The sequence below is a fragment of the Aethalodelphis obliquidens genome, unplaced genomic scaffold (assembly GCF_003676395.1).
Source record: "Aethalodelphis obliquidens isolate GAN/ISIS:26980383/991018 unplaced genomic scaffold, ASM367639v1 scaffold27, whole genome shotgun sequence".
NCBI classification, from domain to species: Eukaryota; Metazoa; Chordata; class Mammalia; order Artiodactyla; family Delphinidae; genus Aethalodelphis; species Aethalodelphis obliquidens.
Genome location: NW_020837971.1, coordinates 4,742,907 through 4,760,484, shown reverse-complemented (window position 1 = coordinate 4,760,484; position 17,578 = coordinate 4,742,907). Strand labels below are relative to the sequence as shown.

The window sequence follows — 17,578 nt, the reverse complement described above, 5'->3', positions numbered from 1 at the left end:
TCCCTGGAGGTCCAATGGTTAGGACTCCGTGCTTCCACTGCAGAGGCCCTGGGTTCAATCCCTAGTTGAGAACTAAGATCTGCAGGATGCATGGCTCGGCCAAAAAAATTAAAATAAAGTAAGGTAAAGTAAAGAAGAGTCTTAAGTGATTGATTGCCTTCCCTTAACCACCCCCCCTTACCTACTCTATTGCCATATAGAGTCAGTATTGCAAACTACCCTTTGCATATGTATACCCTTTGACTGTCTTTTCTGAACTGAAACTTGAGATGTGACTGTTAGACAGAATGTTTTAAATTGAGACTGTCCTTGAAAAATCTAAGAAAAAGTCCCATGGTTACGTCTTCCCCTCGGGTTAGCACAGAACCGTAAATACTCCCATTGGATTTATTTATTTATTTATTTATTTATTTTTAACATCTTTATTGGAGTATAATTGCTTTACAATGTTGTGTTAGTTTCTGCTGTATAACAAAGTGAATCAGCTATACGTATACATATATTGCCATATCTCCTCCCTCTTGCGTCTCCCGCCCACCCTCCCTATCCCACCCCTCTAGGTGGTCACAAAGCACCGAGCTCCTCTCCCTGTGCTATGTGGCTGCTTGCCACTAGCTATCTATTTTACATTTGGTAGTGTGTATATGTCAGTGCTACTCTTTCACTTTGTTCCAGCTTACCCTTCCCCCTCCCCATGTCCTCAAGTCGATTCTCTACATCTGACTCTTTATTCCTTTCCTGCCGTTAGGTTCATCAGAACCATTTTTTTTTTAGATTCCATATATGTCACATTGGATTTATAAATGTGGATCCCTTTATAACCAGAATCATATGACTAAGTTGAAAATATTAAGTGACATTTAGGAAAGCTGCATTTTTAGTCCCAACTTGTTAGCTTCATGTAAATTGCTAAAATGACACAAAATAATAGAGGTGAGTTTTCAGATGAGAAAAAAAAATTACTTCCTAGAACAGGTAATTTTAGAGGACTAGGAAAGAAAATATGCTGGACTTCATTTTGAACAGGAACTAAAGCAGGAAATGGCGGTGCCTGAACCACAACCTGATAATAATCGTAACATGATTAAATTTGACATTTAATGAGAGGAAGTAAAGGCAAAAAAAGTGTACTGTATGCAGCTTTCCAGTTTCAAAAACAGTAGGGGAAGGGACTATTAAAAGTGTATCTACAGAAAGTTTGAAGACATGTAGTAGGCACTCATGTTTGTTTCATGAATGAAAGCACCTTAGTCATACATTCAGTAAAATGTCTCTTACAGGTAGCAAAAAGCTTATGAAAGTTATGTGGCACAAGTTTTGGTGCTCTACAGACCTAGGTTCAAGTTTCAATTCTACAGTCCACCAGTTTTCTAACTTTGGGCTCATTATGTAATCTTTTCTTTTTAAAAAAAATTTTTATTTATTATTTTTGGCTGCGTTGGGTCTTCGTTGCTGCGCGTGGGGCTACTCTTTGTTGTGGTGCGTGGGCTTCTCATTGTGGTGGCTTTTCTTGTTGAGCATGGGCTCTAGGCACATGGGCTTCAGTATTTGTGGAACGCAGGCTTCAGTAGTTCTGGCTGTTGGGCTCTAGAGGGCAAGCTCAGTAGTTGTGGCTCGCGGGCTTAGTTGCTCCGCGACACGTGGGATCTTCCTGGACCAGGGCTCGAACCCGTGTCCCCTGCATAGCCAGGCGGATTCTTCACCATTGCGCCACCAGGGAGTCCCCTCATTATGTAATCTTTTTGATGTTCAGTTTTTTCTAATCATAAAATGGGGATATCTACTTTGCAAGATTTTGAAAACTAAATGAGCTAATATATGTGAAGCACTTGATTCATTGCCTGGCTTATAAGACTTGCTCAAAAAAAAAAAAGATTGCTGCAATTGTTCAACTAAGTTGAGCAGGTATACTTTTTAAAAAAATACAATTCTCAAATAGAGTAAGGAAAGGCCGAAAATGGCAAACAAAGAAAACCTTAAAAGGAGGCAATGGATGTTACATAGGTAACAGGCAGTGTTGAATAAAGAATTGAATCATTGCAGCCACATACAACAAAAAAAGGGAAAAGATAGGGAGCGAGCTTCACGTTCTCAATTTTTTTTCTGAAGAAGGGAGGTCAGACTCATTAAACCAAATAGAGCAAATAAATAGGGTTTTGCTTTTCTAAATGACAGTAAAAAGATCACTGAAATTGGGTCTCTTGTACTGTGAATTAAGTATATAGGGAAAGGGACTTATCTTCTCAACTCTTTTAACTACCTTCTTACTCCTCAAGTTCTTTTAACAGAGAAAAGCCATTGTGCAGTTAATTGTACAGTTACAGAGAAGGCTTTAATTGCAAGTAATCCTGGTAGATAGAGCAGCTTAATTTACACAGATCCCCTAAATGTTGATTCTGTGTATTAATCACATTGCCTACCAATCTACCTTTTGGTCACTGAATGTCTAAATGTACCATATGTTGAAAAATTAAACATATCTTCTTGTTCTCCGCTTGTATTCCCTGTTTTAATGAATGGTTCTGATGTTCAAGCCAAGAATCATGGAACATCCTTACTCTTTTACTCCCCATACCTTTCATGTCCAATCCATCACTGCATCTGATTATTCTCTCTACTAATTATCTATCTTTTAATCATGCCCTATCCCAACACCTACCCCAAGTTAAAATACAAACGCTCATTGCCCACAACTAGAGAAAGCCCGCGTGCAGCAATGAAGACCCAACGCAGCCAAAGAAAAACATTAAATAAATAAATAAATAAATTTGAGAAATGCTCATTGCCACTGACTTATTTCCTGCCCTCATCATTTCCTTATTGTCACTAGTCTCTACTTTTTTTTTCTGGCCGCGCGGCATTTGGGATCTTAGTTCTCCCGCCAGGGATGGAATGTGAGCCCCCTGCAGTGGAAGCATAGAGTCTTAACCACTGGACCTCCAGGGAAGTCCCAGGTCTCTTTACTTTTAATTTAGCCTCGTACTAACCAGTTCTCTACACAGCTTCCTTCCAGAATGATTTTGTTGAAATACTAACATAACCATATCAAACTTATATATCCATAGTGCCTGCACATGATAGTTAATAAATACTTGGTCTCTCCATGTATCTTAAACTTAAGGCAATATTAAATGACTTGCATACTTATGCCTGGAGTTTTCTTTATGGGAAAGATTTTAACTACAAATTCAATTTCTTTAATAGACAAAGGGTTTTTTATTTCTTTTTGAGTGAGCATCTATTATCATTTGTATCTTTCAAGGAATTTGTCAATTTAATCTAAGTTGTTAAATTCATGGACATAAAATTGTTCATAATATTCCTTTATTATCTTCTTAATATCTGTAAGATTTGTAGCAATGTCCCCTTTCTCATTCCTGACTGTAAATTTGTGTGTTTTCTCATTTTTTTTCCTGTTCAATCTGACTAGAAGTTTGTCTGTTTTATTGATACTCTCAAGAACCAGGTTTTGGTTTTCTTTATTGATTTTGTGTTCTCAATTTCAATAATTTCTCTTCTTTATTATTTCCATTTTGCTATTTACTTTGCATTTTATTTACTCTTGATTTGCTAGAATCTTAAACTGTAAACTTAATTTGTTAATTTATTGTCTTCTAGTATAAATGTTTAATGCTATAAAATTCCCTTCTAAATAGTGCTTTGGTGGCATCTCAAGTGTTGATATGTCGTGTTGTCATTTTTGTTCAATTCAAAAATCCTTGCTGATTTTGTGATTTCTTTGTTGACCCTATTGGTTATTTAAAGGTATGTACCCAAGTCTTCCAATATTTGGGGATTTTTCAGATGTTGATTTCTGATTTAATTTCACTGTGGTCAGAGAACATACGTTGTGTGATTTGAATTGTTTTGAATTTATTGAGACTTGTTTTATGGCCCAGAATATAGTCTCTCTTGGTAAATGATTCATGTGCACTTGAAAAGAATGTTGGGTGGAGTGTTCTATAAATGTCAGATCAAGTTGATTGATAGAGTTTTTCAGATCTTTTCTATCCTTACTTCTATCCTTCTATCCTTTTATGTCTGCTCGTTCTCTCAATTTTTAAAAATAATTTTATTTATTTATTTATTTATGGCTGTGTCAGGTATGAGTCGTGGCACGTGGGATCTTCGTTGCGGCAGGCGGGCTTCTCTCTAGTTGTGGTGTGTTCCAGAACGTGCGGGCTCAGTAGTTGAGGTGCACAGGCTCTGTAGTTGTGGCTCACAGGCTCCAGAGCGTGTGGGCTCTGTAGTTGCAACACGCAGGCTCAGTAGTTACAGCACCTGGGCTTAGTTGCCCTGTGGCATGTGGGATCTTAGTTCTCTGACCAGGGATCTAACCAGCATCCCCTGCAATGGAAGATGGATTCTTAGGCACTGGGCCACCAGGGAAGTCCCTGTTCTCTCAGTTTTTGAGAGAAGGGTGTTGAAATCTCTGACATAACTGTGGACTTGCCAATTTCTCCTTGCAGTTTGATCAGTTTGGCTTCATATATTTTGAAGTTCTGTTACTAGACACATACATATTTAGGATTGGTATCATCTTTTGATGAATTGTATCTCTTTATCATTGTGAAATGGCCCTCTTGTAATATGCTTTTCTCTAAAGTCTACTTTATCAGTATTGCCACTCCAGCTTTCTTTTGATTAGTGTTAGTGTCATATATCTTTTTACATTTTTTAGCTTTTTACCTACTTGTGTGTTTGTATTTAAAGCGGATTTCTGGTATATAGCATATAGTTTGTCCTTTTTTTTTGTTTTGTTTTCTTTTAAATCCAGCATCCTAATCTCTGCCTTTTAATATAGACTATTTACATTTAATATGATTATTGATTTTGATGGGTTTAAATCTACCATCTTGCTATGTGTTTATTTGTGCAATCGGTTCTTGTTCCTTTTTTCTTTGTCTTCTTTAGTATTATTGGAGTATTTTTTTTATGACTGTCCCCTTTATTGGAGTATTAATTATCTATAGCTCTTTTTTTTTTTACTGCCTGTCTGTAGTGGCTGTATACATCTTTAACTTATCACATCTACTTTGAGTAAAACACAGCTTTTTATATCATATAAGAACCTTGTAACAGTATACTTCCATATTCCCTTCTCAGCCTTTGTACTATTGTCATACATTTTGGTTTTACATATGTTATAAATTCCACAATATAGTTCTACTTTTTTAGCTTTAAATGGTCATTTGTCTTTCAAAGGGGTTAAAAATATTTTTTTTGTTTTTTTTTTTTAGAAAAAATGCTCTTAAATTTACCCACATATTTACCATTTTCAAGGCTCTTCATTCCTTTGGAATTCTTTTTTCATCTGGTATCATTTTCCTTCTTCCTGAAAGACTTCCTTTAGTATTTATTGTAATGCTGTACTACTGATGAAATTTCTTCAGCTTTTGTATATGTGAAAAAAAATATGTATATATATATTTTTTTTATATTTTTTACATTGAACACTTCAGGAAAGAAAATAATTAAGTGATGATTCAAATGCATGAATGATTCAAATTCAAAATGCAATCCCCAGATTCAATAAATATCCTTTATAATTATACCCAGTCAATATTAGAAATGTATATAGGCACTAAGTCAGCTAACAAAATAAGTAAAATAACTATATAAAGTATAAATTTCAGGACTGGGGAACATGCATGATCAGTTAAGTCACTTTGCCACTGTAGGTGCTTTTTAAAAAACATGATTCACATTTGCTTCAATCACATACACATTCATTGCAGGTGTTTCCCACCCCACCCCCACCCCCCGGCCACACTGCATGGTATGTGGGATCTTAGTTCCCTGACCAGGGATTAAACCTGTGCCCCCTGCATTGGAAGCACAAAGTCTTAACCACTGGACCACTAGGGAAGTCCTGCAAGTGTTAAATTGGACCATTGATGCCAACAACTTAAAACTATGATCTTAAAAGAAAATTCAGTTTAATACAAAGAAACACAAGAAGAAAATCTCAGGACCCTTGATCAGAAGTTTTGATGCCTGTCATACTACTCTGGTGTATACAAAGGTTCAAGTAAGGCTGAGAAAGAAGAATTGTTTCCTTTTCCCTTTGAAGACACGATCCAAGAAACAGAGGAATTGCACATTCTATAGCAACTAGCTATCCGTCCATACACTGCCAATAAAGGACTCCTTACATTAGTAACTAACCAAGTTTTAAAAGCCTTGGCCAGTGTTACAAAAACAGAACATTTAGAGTAATATTTACGAATACAAGCATAATTGTTTTTTTGCCTTCTCTAAGTAATAATCTTTGAAATGCTAAAAGTGAGTTCCAGCTGTGGTTCTTTTCTGGCGTGGGGAGCTGCAGGTGCACATGGGATGGTCTACTGATTTACCTTCTCACAGTATTCTTTGGAAGCAGTTGGATGGGGCTTGATTGTAGGAGAATCTGGGGTCCATTTGGCTGGGCAGACTTCTTCATGGGTTTCCACAAACTGAAATGCCTCCACCAAACGGAGGGTCTCTTCCATGCTTCAGCCCACTGGGAGATCATTGACGCTCAAATGCTTGATGACTCATTGGGGTCAATTATGAAGAGACGTCGTAGTGCAAGGCCAGGACCTGCTAACAGCACACTGTAGTCTCGGGAAATCTGTTTAGTCAGATCTGACAAGAGTGTGATTTGCATGTGGCCCAAACCGCCATTCTTCCTTGGTGTTTACCCAGGCCAGGTGGGAGAAGTGGGAATCCCCTGACACTGTAACGATTTCACAGTTCACATTGTGAAATTCATTGGCTTTGTCACTGAAAGCAATAATTTCTGTAGGACACACAAAGGTGAAATCCAAAGGATAGAAGAAGAGCCCTAAATATTTCCACTTAAAGTCATCAAGGCTTATTTCTTTGAACTCTCCATTGACAACAGCTGTACCCTTAAAATAGGGCGCATGCTGGGTGACGACAGGGGCATGGTATGAGGAACTGGTGCTAAAGGTGAATTTTGCTTGACCAGAACCAGACACAATGCATTTGTCAAGCACGTTCTTCAAGAAGCAGCAGGCCTAAGGGCTGCAGCAGAAATGCCCCAAGGAATGGCACTCACGTGTTGGACAAGCGAAGTCTGGAGCAACCTTCCTGCCGTGGCTGCCATCTTAAGGGTGCATGGAACCCGCGGGGCAGACAGAGAAGCAGAGAGCTGAAAAAATATTTTTGACTTTATTTTTTTTTTTTTATTTTTTTTATTTTTTTGACTTTATTTTTGAAATATATTTTTGCTGGGTATAGAATTTTAGATTGACACTTTTTTTCTTTCAGGACTTTAACGATACTGCACCAGTGTCTTCTCATTGCATTTTTCCAATATGAAATCTACTGTTATCCTTATTTCTTTATATTGAAAGTGTTTTTTTTTTTCCCCCGGCTGCTTTTTAAGATGATCTCTCTACCATTGGTTTTAAGCACTTTTATTATGATGTGCCTACGATGTGTTTTATGTTTCTTATGCTTGGGGTTTGTTGAGCTTCTTGGTTTGTAGATTTACCATTTTCATCAGATGTAGAAAAAGTTTGTCCATTATTTCTTTAAATAGTTTTTCTGTGTTTCTTCACTCCTCTCATTCTGGTACTCCAGTTACGCATATATTATGCCACTTGATATTGTCCCACAGCTAACTGATGCTCTGTTCATTTTTTTAAAATATTTTTTTCACTCCTTGTTTCAACTTGGATAATGTCTCCTGCTCTGTCCTCAAGATTAGTAATCTTCTTTTCAGTTTCTGATCTGCTGTTATCTCATCCAGTGTATTTTTCTTCTTAGACATTTTATTTTTCATTTCTGTAAGTTTGATTTGAATTTTGTCTATATCTTACATATTTCTCCTTTACATGTTCAATCTTTCTTCTGTCTTTTAAAAAAAAAATATTTATTTATTTATCTGGTTGCGCCCAGTCTTGGTTGTGGCAGGCAGGCTCCTTAGTTGTGGCTTGCTGGCTTCTTAGTTGCAGCACATGGGCTTCTTAGTTGTGGCATGCAAACTCTTAGTTGTGGCATGTATGTGGGATCTAGTTCCCTGACCAAGGATTGAACCCGGGCTCCCTGCATTGGGAGCATGGAGTCTTATCAACTGCGCCACCAGGGAAGTCCCTCTTCTCCTTTCTTGAATACAGTTAACCTTTGAATGATGTGGGCGTTAGGGGTGCTGACTGTTCACACAGTCGAAAATCTGTGTATAACTTTATAGTTGGCCCTCCACATCCACGGTTCTGCATCTGCAGATTCAACCAATCATATAGATCATGTAGTATTGTAGTATGTTTTTATTTTTTAAAAAATCTGTGTATAAGTGGAACTGCACAGTTCAGACTGTTGTTCAAGGGTCACCTGTAGAGTCTATACTAGCCGAGTTTTCAAAAAATTGTGGTAAATAATACATAACATAAAATTTATCATCTTAATAATTTTTTAAGTATATAGTTCAGTAGTGTTAATTACATTAATATTGTTGTGAAACAGCTCTCCAGAACTTCTTCATCTTGCAAATCTGAAACTCTGTATCCATTCAACAACAACTACTGTTTACTCCTTCCCTCATTCCCTGGAAGATATTCTTCTGTTTTCTGTCTCTGTGAATTCAACTATGCTAGGTACTTCAGATAAATGGAATAATACAGCCTTGGTCTTTGTGTGACTGGCTTATTTCACTTAGTGTAATATCCTCAAGATTCATCCATGTTGTGGCATGTGGCAGGATTTCCTTTAAGGCTGAATAATATTCTGTTGTATAATTTTCTTTATTCATTCACCCATTGGTGGACATGTGAGTTACTTTAATCTCTTTGCTATTGTGAATAGTGCTTCTGTGAACATGGGTATGCAGATAATGTCTTCAAGACCATGCTTTCACTTCTTTTGGGTATATACCCAGAAGTGAGATTGCTGGATCCATTGCTGGATCCATTGCTGGATCATATGGTAGTTCTATTTTCAATTTTTTGAGAAACTTCCATACTATTTTCTATAGTGATTGCACCACTTCACCATTGCACTAACAGTGCACAAGGGTTCCAGTTTTTTCACATCATGTTAACACTCGTTATTTTCTGTTTTGTTGATAGTAGCCATCATAATGGGTATAAAGTGATATCTCATTATGGTTTTAATTTGTATTTCCCTAATGATTAGCGATGTTGAGCATCTTTTCACGTGCTTGCTGCCCATTTGTATATCATCTTTGGAGAAATGTCTATTCAAGTCATTTGCCCTTTTTTTTTTTTGCGGTACGCGGGCCTCTCACTGTTGTGGCCTCTCCCGCTGCGGAGCACAGGCTTCGGACGCGCAGGCTCAGTGGCCATGGCTTACGGGCCCAGCCGCTCCGCGGCACATGGGATCCTCCCGGACTGGGGCACGAACCCGTGTCCCCCACATCGGCAGGCAGACTCTCAACCACTGCGCCACCAGGGAAGCCCCATTTGCCCATTTTTAAATTGAGGTATTTGATATTTTGTTAAGTTGTAGTTCTTTATATATTCTGAATATTAACCCCTTATCACATACATAGTTTGCAAATATTTCCTCCCATTCCATAGGTTACCTTTTCACTCAATTGATTGTATCCTTTGATGCACAAAAGTTTTTAAGTTTGATTTAGTCCCATTTGTGTATTTTTGCTTTTATTTTCTGTTCTTTACGTGTCACAACCAAATAAATCACTGCCAAGTACAATGTCATGAAGTTTAACCCTACATTTTCTCCTATGAGTTTTATAGTTTTAGGTTTTACTCTTAGGTCTTTAATCCACTTTGAGTTAATTTTTATATAAGATAAGGGTCCACCTTCATTCTTTTGCATGTGGATATCCATTTTTCTGCGCACAAGTTGTTGAAGAGGCTGTCCTTTCCCCATTGAGTGGGGTCTTAGCATTCTTGTCAAAGATTATTTGACCATATATGCAAGGGTTTATTTCTGGACTCTGTTCTGTCCCATTTGTCTATTTGTCCTTATGCCAGTACTATGCTGTTTTGATTACCATAGCCTTGTAATATGTTTTGAAATCAGAAAGTGTGACTCCTCCAATTTGTTGTTCTTTTACAAAATTATTTTGGCTATCTGCGGTCCCTCAAGATTCCAAATGAATTTCAGGATGAATTTTTCTGTTTCTTCAAAAAATGCCATTGGAATTTTGATAGAGATTGCATTGAATCTGTAGATTGCTTTGGGTATGGACATCTTAATAATATTAAGTTTTCCAATCAGGAACATGGGTTTCTTTCCATTTGTGTGTGTGTGCATGCATGTGTGTGAATGTATACATGTACATACATATACATACACATAAGGTGTATGTACACGTGCACAGTATTTTGTATATAATAGCTGTTTTAATCATAGCACTTTTGTCATTTCTGGATTCGCTTCTTGTAATTGATTTTTCTCCTCATTATGGGTAGTATTTTCCTTTTTCTTTGCATGCCTGCTAAGTTTTGTTTGGATGCCAGACATTGTGAATTTTGTTGTTTGGAGCTGTCTTTTCTTTGTATTCTTATAAATATTCTGAGCTTTGTTTTGGAACACAGTTATGTTATTAGAAACAGTTCTTCAAGGCATGCTTTTAAAGCTTTGTTAGATGAGTCCTGAGCATCCTTTAGTACAAGGCTAATTTAGCCTTATTACTGGGGCACTGCCCTTTTCAGTATTCTAGCTGTTGCCCATTATTACAGGATTTTTCCACTCTAGCTGTGAACTCTTACCATCCCTGTGTGAACTTTGGTAATTGTTATGCCAGCTCCTTTCTGGTGGTTCTATTCCTGGCTTTAGGTAGTTTATCTTCATAAGTGTGCTGATCAACAATAATCAGCTGAAGACTCAGTGGGAATCCTCTTCAAAGCTCCAGAGCTCTTTTGTGCTTTTCTCTCCTCTCTGGTACTTTGCCCCGAGAACTCTAGTTGTTTTGCTGTCCTCGAATGCTCAAATCCGTCCTCTCAACTTGGGGAGACTGTCAGGCTCTGGTTTTCCCCTCCTAGCACTGTGTCCTGGAAACTCTACAGGCAGTACTATTAGGAAATAATAGGGCTCACTTTTTTGTTTCCTTTTTCAAAGATTATTGTCTTGCACAGCCTGTTGTCCAATGTCTGAAAAGATTTCACGTATTTTGTCCTTTTTTTTTTTTTTTTTTTACTTTTAAAGGTGGGAGGGGGAATTCTCTGACGGTCCAGTGGTGAGGACTCTGTGCTTCCACTGCGGAGGGCTGGGTTCGATCCCTGGTGGGGGAACTAAGATCCTGCAAGATGCATGGTACAGCCAAAAAAAAATAAGATAAAAGGTGGGAGGATTAATCTGGTCCCTGATACTCCATCGTGGCTAGAAGTGGAAAACCCTCTTCATTAAATTTTAAAGTAATGCTTTAAAATACATAAAGTACCATTTTTAGTATTGTTTTAAGTAAAACCCATGATTTTAGAATGTATTAGCTTTGGATAGCAAGAACCAAATTGTACCGTACGTTTTGACTGGATAAACGTGTTTATGTTCAGCTTCCTCAGCATTCCTGTTGTACTTGAAACAAATGTAGGAATGTATGGTGAGTCAAAAGGAAAGCAACTAATTGCATTTTCTTCTTTTTAGAACTCAGTTCTCATTGACAAAAAATGTGAGAGAGTGAAAAACATGGCTATATTATTACTAGGGCAAATTAATGAGAAGTAAGTATTAATATTTCTCTAAAGGTGTAATAATTCAGATTTTATCATCATTGGAAAATATTTGCCACAAAGACTAAAAATACCGCTGTGATCCAAAAATACCTTTTATATTTTGAGAGGTCAGTGTAACTTAACTTTGGAAATAATAGGTATTAAAGGTTGTTAAAAATCTCTGTAGAGGAAATGTAGTTAAGATGTTAGAAGAGTATGTCTAAAAATGTCTCCTCATTGATCATAGGCAACTGAAATGGCCTTTTTCTTTTGATGGAGGTGAATTATGTAAATTGGTAAAATCAAAACATAGAGTCAGTTTTCTTTTGTCTACCCTGTGCATCCCTTTCACTGCAACCACACTACATGAGAAAATAAACTTAATTATAAAAGGAAGGCTTTATGTGTATTAAGTTGATAGTGTGTGTGTAGAAAATTAACATGAGAAAGGAGATATTTTAAAACTGAATTAAAAATTACTATAGTTATTTTCTTCTTTTTTTATTTTGACATAATTTGACTTTGAAAAGTTACAAGAATTCCTGTATACGCTTCAGAGATTAACCAAATATTAAACATTTTACTGCATTTGCTTTATCCTTATTTTTATATATACAGATATACATTACTTTTTTCCTGACTCATTTGAGTCTTTATAATCCTTTAACTATGTGAACCTCAGTTTTATTTCCTAAAAACATTCTCCTACATAAGCAAAGTATGATGATCAAAAATCAGGAAATTAACTTTAATACAATAGTATTATCTAATCTTCAGATATTATTCACATTTCACCAGTTGTCACAATACTGTCCATTATGGCAAGAGAAAATCCAGGATCACATCCTGCCTTTAGTTGTCATGTCTCTCTAATTTACTTTAAGCTGGAATAGTTGTAGAGCTATGTTTATATGTCATGATATCGACATTTTTTTAAAGTGTTGAGGCCAGTTATTTTGCTGAATGTCCTTCAATTTTAGTTTGGTTGATTTTTTTCTCGAGACTAGAGTCAGGTTATATACTTTTGGCAGGAATATCACAGACATAATGTTCTTTCCAGTACATTATATCAAGAAGCAATTGCTGCAGTTTCTCCTGTTACTGGTGATGATAACTTGGATCATTTAGTTAAAAAGGTATCTGCCAGGTTTCTCCAAAGCTAAGTCATTATTTCACTCCTTGTAACTATTAAGTACGTTGTGGAGAGATACGTTGATTATGTAAATACCCTATTACTCTCAAACTTATGCATTGGCTTTAATATCTATTGATGATTATTGTACAAATCAGTTTTCAAGATGGTTGCTTAAAAGTTCTCATCACAAGGGAAAAACTATGTAACTGTGAGGTGATGGTTGTTAACTTATTGCGGTAATCATTTTGCAGTATATACATATATCAAATCATTATGTTCTACGACTTAAACTTATGCAATGTTATGTCAGTTATATCTCACTAACATTGGGGGAAAAAAAGATGGTTGCCAAATAGTGATTTTTTTTTTTCCAGTTCACCAATTTCTTCTGTGTTTATTAGCTGGCTTCCTGGTACAAAGAAGGCTTCCTGCTCCAAAGAAAGCTTCCTTCTGTTATTTATTTATTCATTCATTCATTCATTCATTTGTATCAGTATAGGCTCATTGATTTTTTTTAATTCTTTTTTTTTTTTAATTTATTTTATTTATTTTATTTTTGGCTGCATTGGGTCTTCATTGCTGTGTGCGGGCTTTCTCTAGTTGCAGTGAGCAGGGGCTACTCTTCGTTGCAGTGCGCAGGCTTCTCATTGCAGTGGCTTCTTTTGTCGCGGAGCATGAGCTCTAGGTGCGCGGACTTCAGTAGTTGCAGGACACAGGCTCAGTAGTTGTGGCTCGCGGGCTCTAGAGCACAGGCTCAGTAGTTGTAGCGCACGGGCTTAGTTGCTCTGTGGCATGTGGGATCTTCCCGGACCAGGAAAGTACCCATGTCCCCTGCATTGGCAGGCGGATTCTTAACCACTGCACCACCAGGGAAGCCCTGATTCTTATTTTATTCTTCTGACACTGTCCCTATTATTCTTTGAGCACTTTAATTTCTGACCCAACAAGTTGTTCCAGGATCACCTTGCACTGTCTCTATGCCAGCCCTGGAATCAGACATTTCTCTAAGGGGCCTTGATTCTTTACTGTAGATTAGTATTTAGAGATTTGGTTGTTAGATGTGCTTATTGCTACTGAGGAATCATTGTGTCTAGGCCCTCTTAGTCGATATAGCTAAGTGCATTGTATATGTGTGAGCATCTATGTATGTGGATGTGTGTAATACACCTATATTTTTTAGAAAGGATTATTGAGTTAACCAGTATCATGGCTGCTAAAAATTTAAAAAGTGAATATATCCTTAGGCTGCATGACCAGGTGATCATGTCCCTATTAGTAGAAGTTATAAGTCGACAGTGTTTTGCATTCTTCAAATAGGTTGTTTTGTTGGCCAACTAGATTCCAGGAATTTAGATCTTATCTGATAAGGAAGATGACCTGGATAGTGAGAGGTTTGAAAGGCATGTTATGTGAAGAACAGTTGAAGGAGCTAGGAATATTTAATCTGGAAAAAGAAGAGATTACAACAGCATCTACTTACTATATTATTTTATGTGAAGGCAGAAGATGGAAATTTATTCTGTGCCCATTTAGAGTATATAACTAATACAGGTGAATGGAATTTAAAGAGAGACACCAATTTATCTCTGAATAAGGAAATTTTTGAGGCAAGCTCTCTTCTAATGGAGTGAACTGCCTTGAAAAAAGCCTCAAACTCAGTTATTACCTCTCTTCAATCAGAAGAAAAGTTTGCCCATTTTCGTATAGTTAATTTGTGCTGTGAGAAGTTGGAACTACTTGAAAGATGTCTCAGCATGCTGTATTTAGTGGCTTAGTTAATTGTATGTCTCATGAGATGCATCATGAGGAAAGGGTTCTAGTCTAAATATATGTAAGAAATACTGTATACATAGTTTCCTCTTGTATATTTATAATGCACAGCAACATAGTAGGCTGTGGGAAGTCCAAAGAAAACTTGTTTGACTTTTTCTAATGTAGTGGATTTAGGGGACAGGTTAGACTAGAGATGTAATCTACATATGTAGTGGTCATTACCTACACATGGTATTTAAACTAAGATATTTTGAAGCAATCACCAAGGGACTGAGTGAAGACAGAGAAGATATCAGGGACTGAGCTCAGGGAGAAGATGGGAGCCAGCAAAGAAACTGAGGAGTAGCCAGAAAGTTAGGAGCAAACCCAAGAGAGTGGTTTCCTAGAAGCTAAGTGAATAGTGTTCCAAGAGGAGGAAGCATAGTCAGCTGCGTCGTATGAGCAACTGAGACCTGACCATTGGATTTAGCAACCTGAATTTATTCGTGTCCTTAAAGAGAACTTTCAGTAGAGTGCGGGGAGTAAAGGCATGATTGGATTGAAGAGAGGAAGTGGAGAAATTGGAGGAGACAGCAAAATTTTGCTGTGAAGGGGAGAAGAGAAATGGAATAGTTGCATTTGCTGAGCACATACCTTGTGTCTTAATACAGTCATCCCTCGGTACCTGCAGGGATTGGTTCCGGGACCCCCCACTGGGGATACCAAAATCCTCTGGTGCTCAAGTCCTTTATATAAAATTGCAGAGTACTGTATAGTTGAAGAGATTAGGCAACAGTGAAAAGAATAAGCTATACACAGTTGAGCTCATGATTCTGGTTAAATAGTAGTTGTAGTACGTTTAGAAAGTACTTTCCTCTGTGGTATGGATTTGAATGGGCTAGAAATTGAAGTGTTTGTTTCCTGATTTATAGAAAATTCCCTCAGGTTAAAAGAATGTTATCAGTGTAGTGGCTATTAAATTGTGTTGCATTCCTGAGTTTCCAGGCAGCTTGGGCCAGTTGGCTTGGTAGTTAGTAGTAATATGAAGCCCAACCCCCAAACTTCATTTTTATTAGCCTTGAATTGATGATCTGGACATATTAATAATGGTATTACATGAAATAGTGAGATTTAATATGTTCATTATTTTAAAAATGACTCAGTTTTCAAGAATAGTTCACTTGTCCCATAAGAAGTTATCTGGTATATTTAAAGCCATATGTCCTAATTTTAAATTGGCTACTATAACTATGGGGGAAGAAAACCCAGGGAACACAATTTGGTTCTTATTTCTATTTCATCATTAACCCTCCATCCACCTTCTTAGAACTAATTCCAAGCTCATTTCTTATATGTGTATGCTTTTGCTGTAGTTTCAGTTACTTATTGTAAGGGAGTGAAGTTGTTAGACCCCTGTGTTTAGTCTACCATTTTTTTCCTGGTGGTTTGAAATATTTAAATCTTAAATTACTCTTTAAATAATTAAGTCACTTGCACACCATTCCTTATATGTTCTTACAATTTAATTTCCTGTGATGATCTGGGCCTGGAAGAATCCAAAGTAACTTGTCAAATAGGTCAGAACAAGGAGAAAGTCATTTTAGACAGAGGAATTATCACCAGGTCTAGAAGGCAAGCATGAAAATATATTTGGTAACCCACATGGCCTGACTGTAGGATATGTATATGGATGGCAGATTGGAGTGGGTAGGTTGTGTGTGGAAGAAGGTAGAGATGATGGATGCTACTGATTATAAAAGCAGTGAATCTATGATAAGGTTGTAAAAGAAGGTCTTTTGTTTACTATGCTGATTAAACTCTTTTCTTACATAGTAGGAAATCATTAGAGATTTTTTAAGAAGGAGAGAAACATGTTGAGGTCAGTATTTTAGAAAGATAAATGGTGAAAGTGAAGAAATAATAAGAGACTGTCAGAGTAGTCCTGGTAGTAGATAATATGGGCTTGCACCAGGTCTGTGGTAGTGGGGCCAGGGAGGGGTTATATGAGAGATGTTTTGGCGGTGTGACAGGTAGATGCATTGATTTATTCCTTCATATTTATTGAATGGTTCCTGTGTGCCAGGTAGAGAATTTGTGGTGTTGGGAAAGGAAAGGAGACAAAGATTCTAGGGTTCCTTGCTTAAGTACCAAATTGAGTAGATAATAAAAGAATAGTAGATTTGAGGAGGAAAAATGCATTTTAGATTTGTTTTCCCTGGAGGTAGTTGTAACAGCTTCACAGAAGAGCTTAAGCTTGCTTCTGTATTTTCTGTTTAGTGTCTTGAATTTATAAAAAGAATTGAAACTGGGTGTCTTCCCTTTACTTCCCTCTGTTAGAAATAACAGAAGTAAAGTTGCAGCTGTTGTTAGTTTAGAATCCTATTTTAGAATATTTAAATTTTGCTTTTCAGTTGAGTCAGGAACTCAAAAGATTGTCATTAGCACTTAAAAAATAAATGTTAAAAAATAAATTTAGGTATTAGTAAAAATGAAGTAGAATCACAGAATTTTCCCTTCACTAAAAACCAAATGAAAATAGGAAAAAGTGGGTGGGGGAAGGAGAGGGCAAAAAAGTGGAATAGAAGGGCTTCCCTGGTGGCGCAGTGGTTGAGAGTCTGCCTGCCGATGCAGGGGACGCGGGTTCGTGCCCTAGTCCAGGAGGATCCCACACGCCGCGGAGTGGCTGGGCCCGTGAGCCGCGGCCGCTGAGCGTGCAAGTCCGGAGCCTGTGCTCTGCAACGGGAGAGGCCACAACAGTGAGAGCCCCGCGTACCACAAAAAAAAAGGAATAGAAGCACACGAGAAAGGGGTATGTACAACCTTATGCCAAATACTTCAAAAAGTGGAGGCCAGGAAAGAATGAGAAGATACTGGGTGTATCTGTCAAGGTTTATAATTCCAGCCCCATATCCCAGAAGCCAGACTAAGGAAAGATGAGGCCTGCAAAACAGGAGGTATCCTCACTAACACTGTCCAGCGAAGCAGATCTAAGAGATGAGTAGGAAGCATAAAGTCAACGAAAAATCCTTGAGAAGACCCGCAT

The 17,578-nt window shown here is 37.3% G+C and overlaps 1 protein-coding gene and 1 pseudogene across 5 annotated transcripts in view; one reads left to right on the top strand and one right to left on the bottom strand.

The window, feature by feature from the left end:
• Positions 1–17,578, top strand: part of PHTF2 (putative homeodomain transcription factor 2) — a 113,129-nt gene that overhangs the window by 3,628 nt on the left and 91,923 nt on the right. For 2 of the 5 annotated variants that reach the window (XM_027123803.1, XM_027123802.1), the window contains exon 2: positions 11,581–11,657. The exons of the other annotated variants lie outside the window; for them this stretch is intronic. The gene's annotated coding sequence lies outside the window, so the exon portion shown is untranslated. The remainder of the gene's footprint in view (positions 1–11,580; positions 11,658–17,578) is intronic. 5 annotated transcript variants of the gene reach the window in all.
• Positions 6,160–7,153, bottom strand: LOC113629420 (thioredoxin-dependent peroxide reductase, mitochondrial pseudogene; annotated as a pseudogene).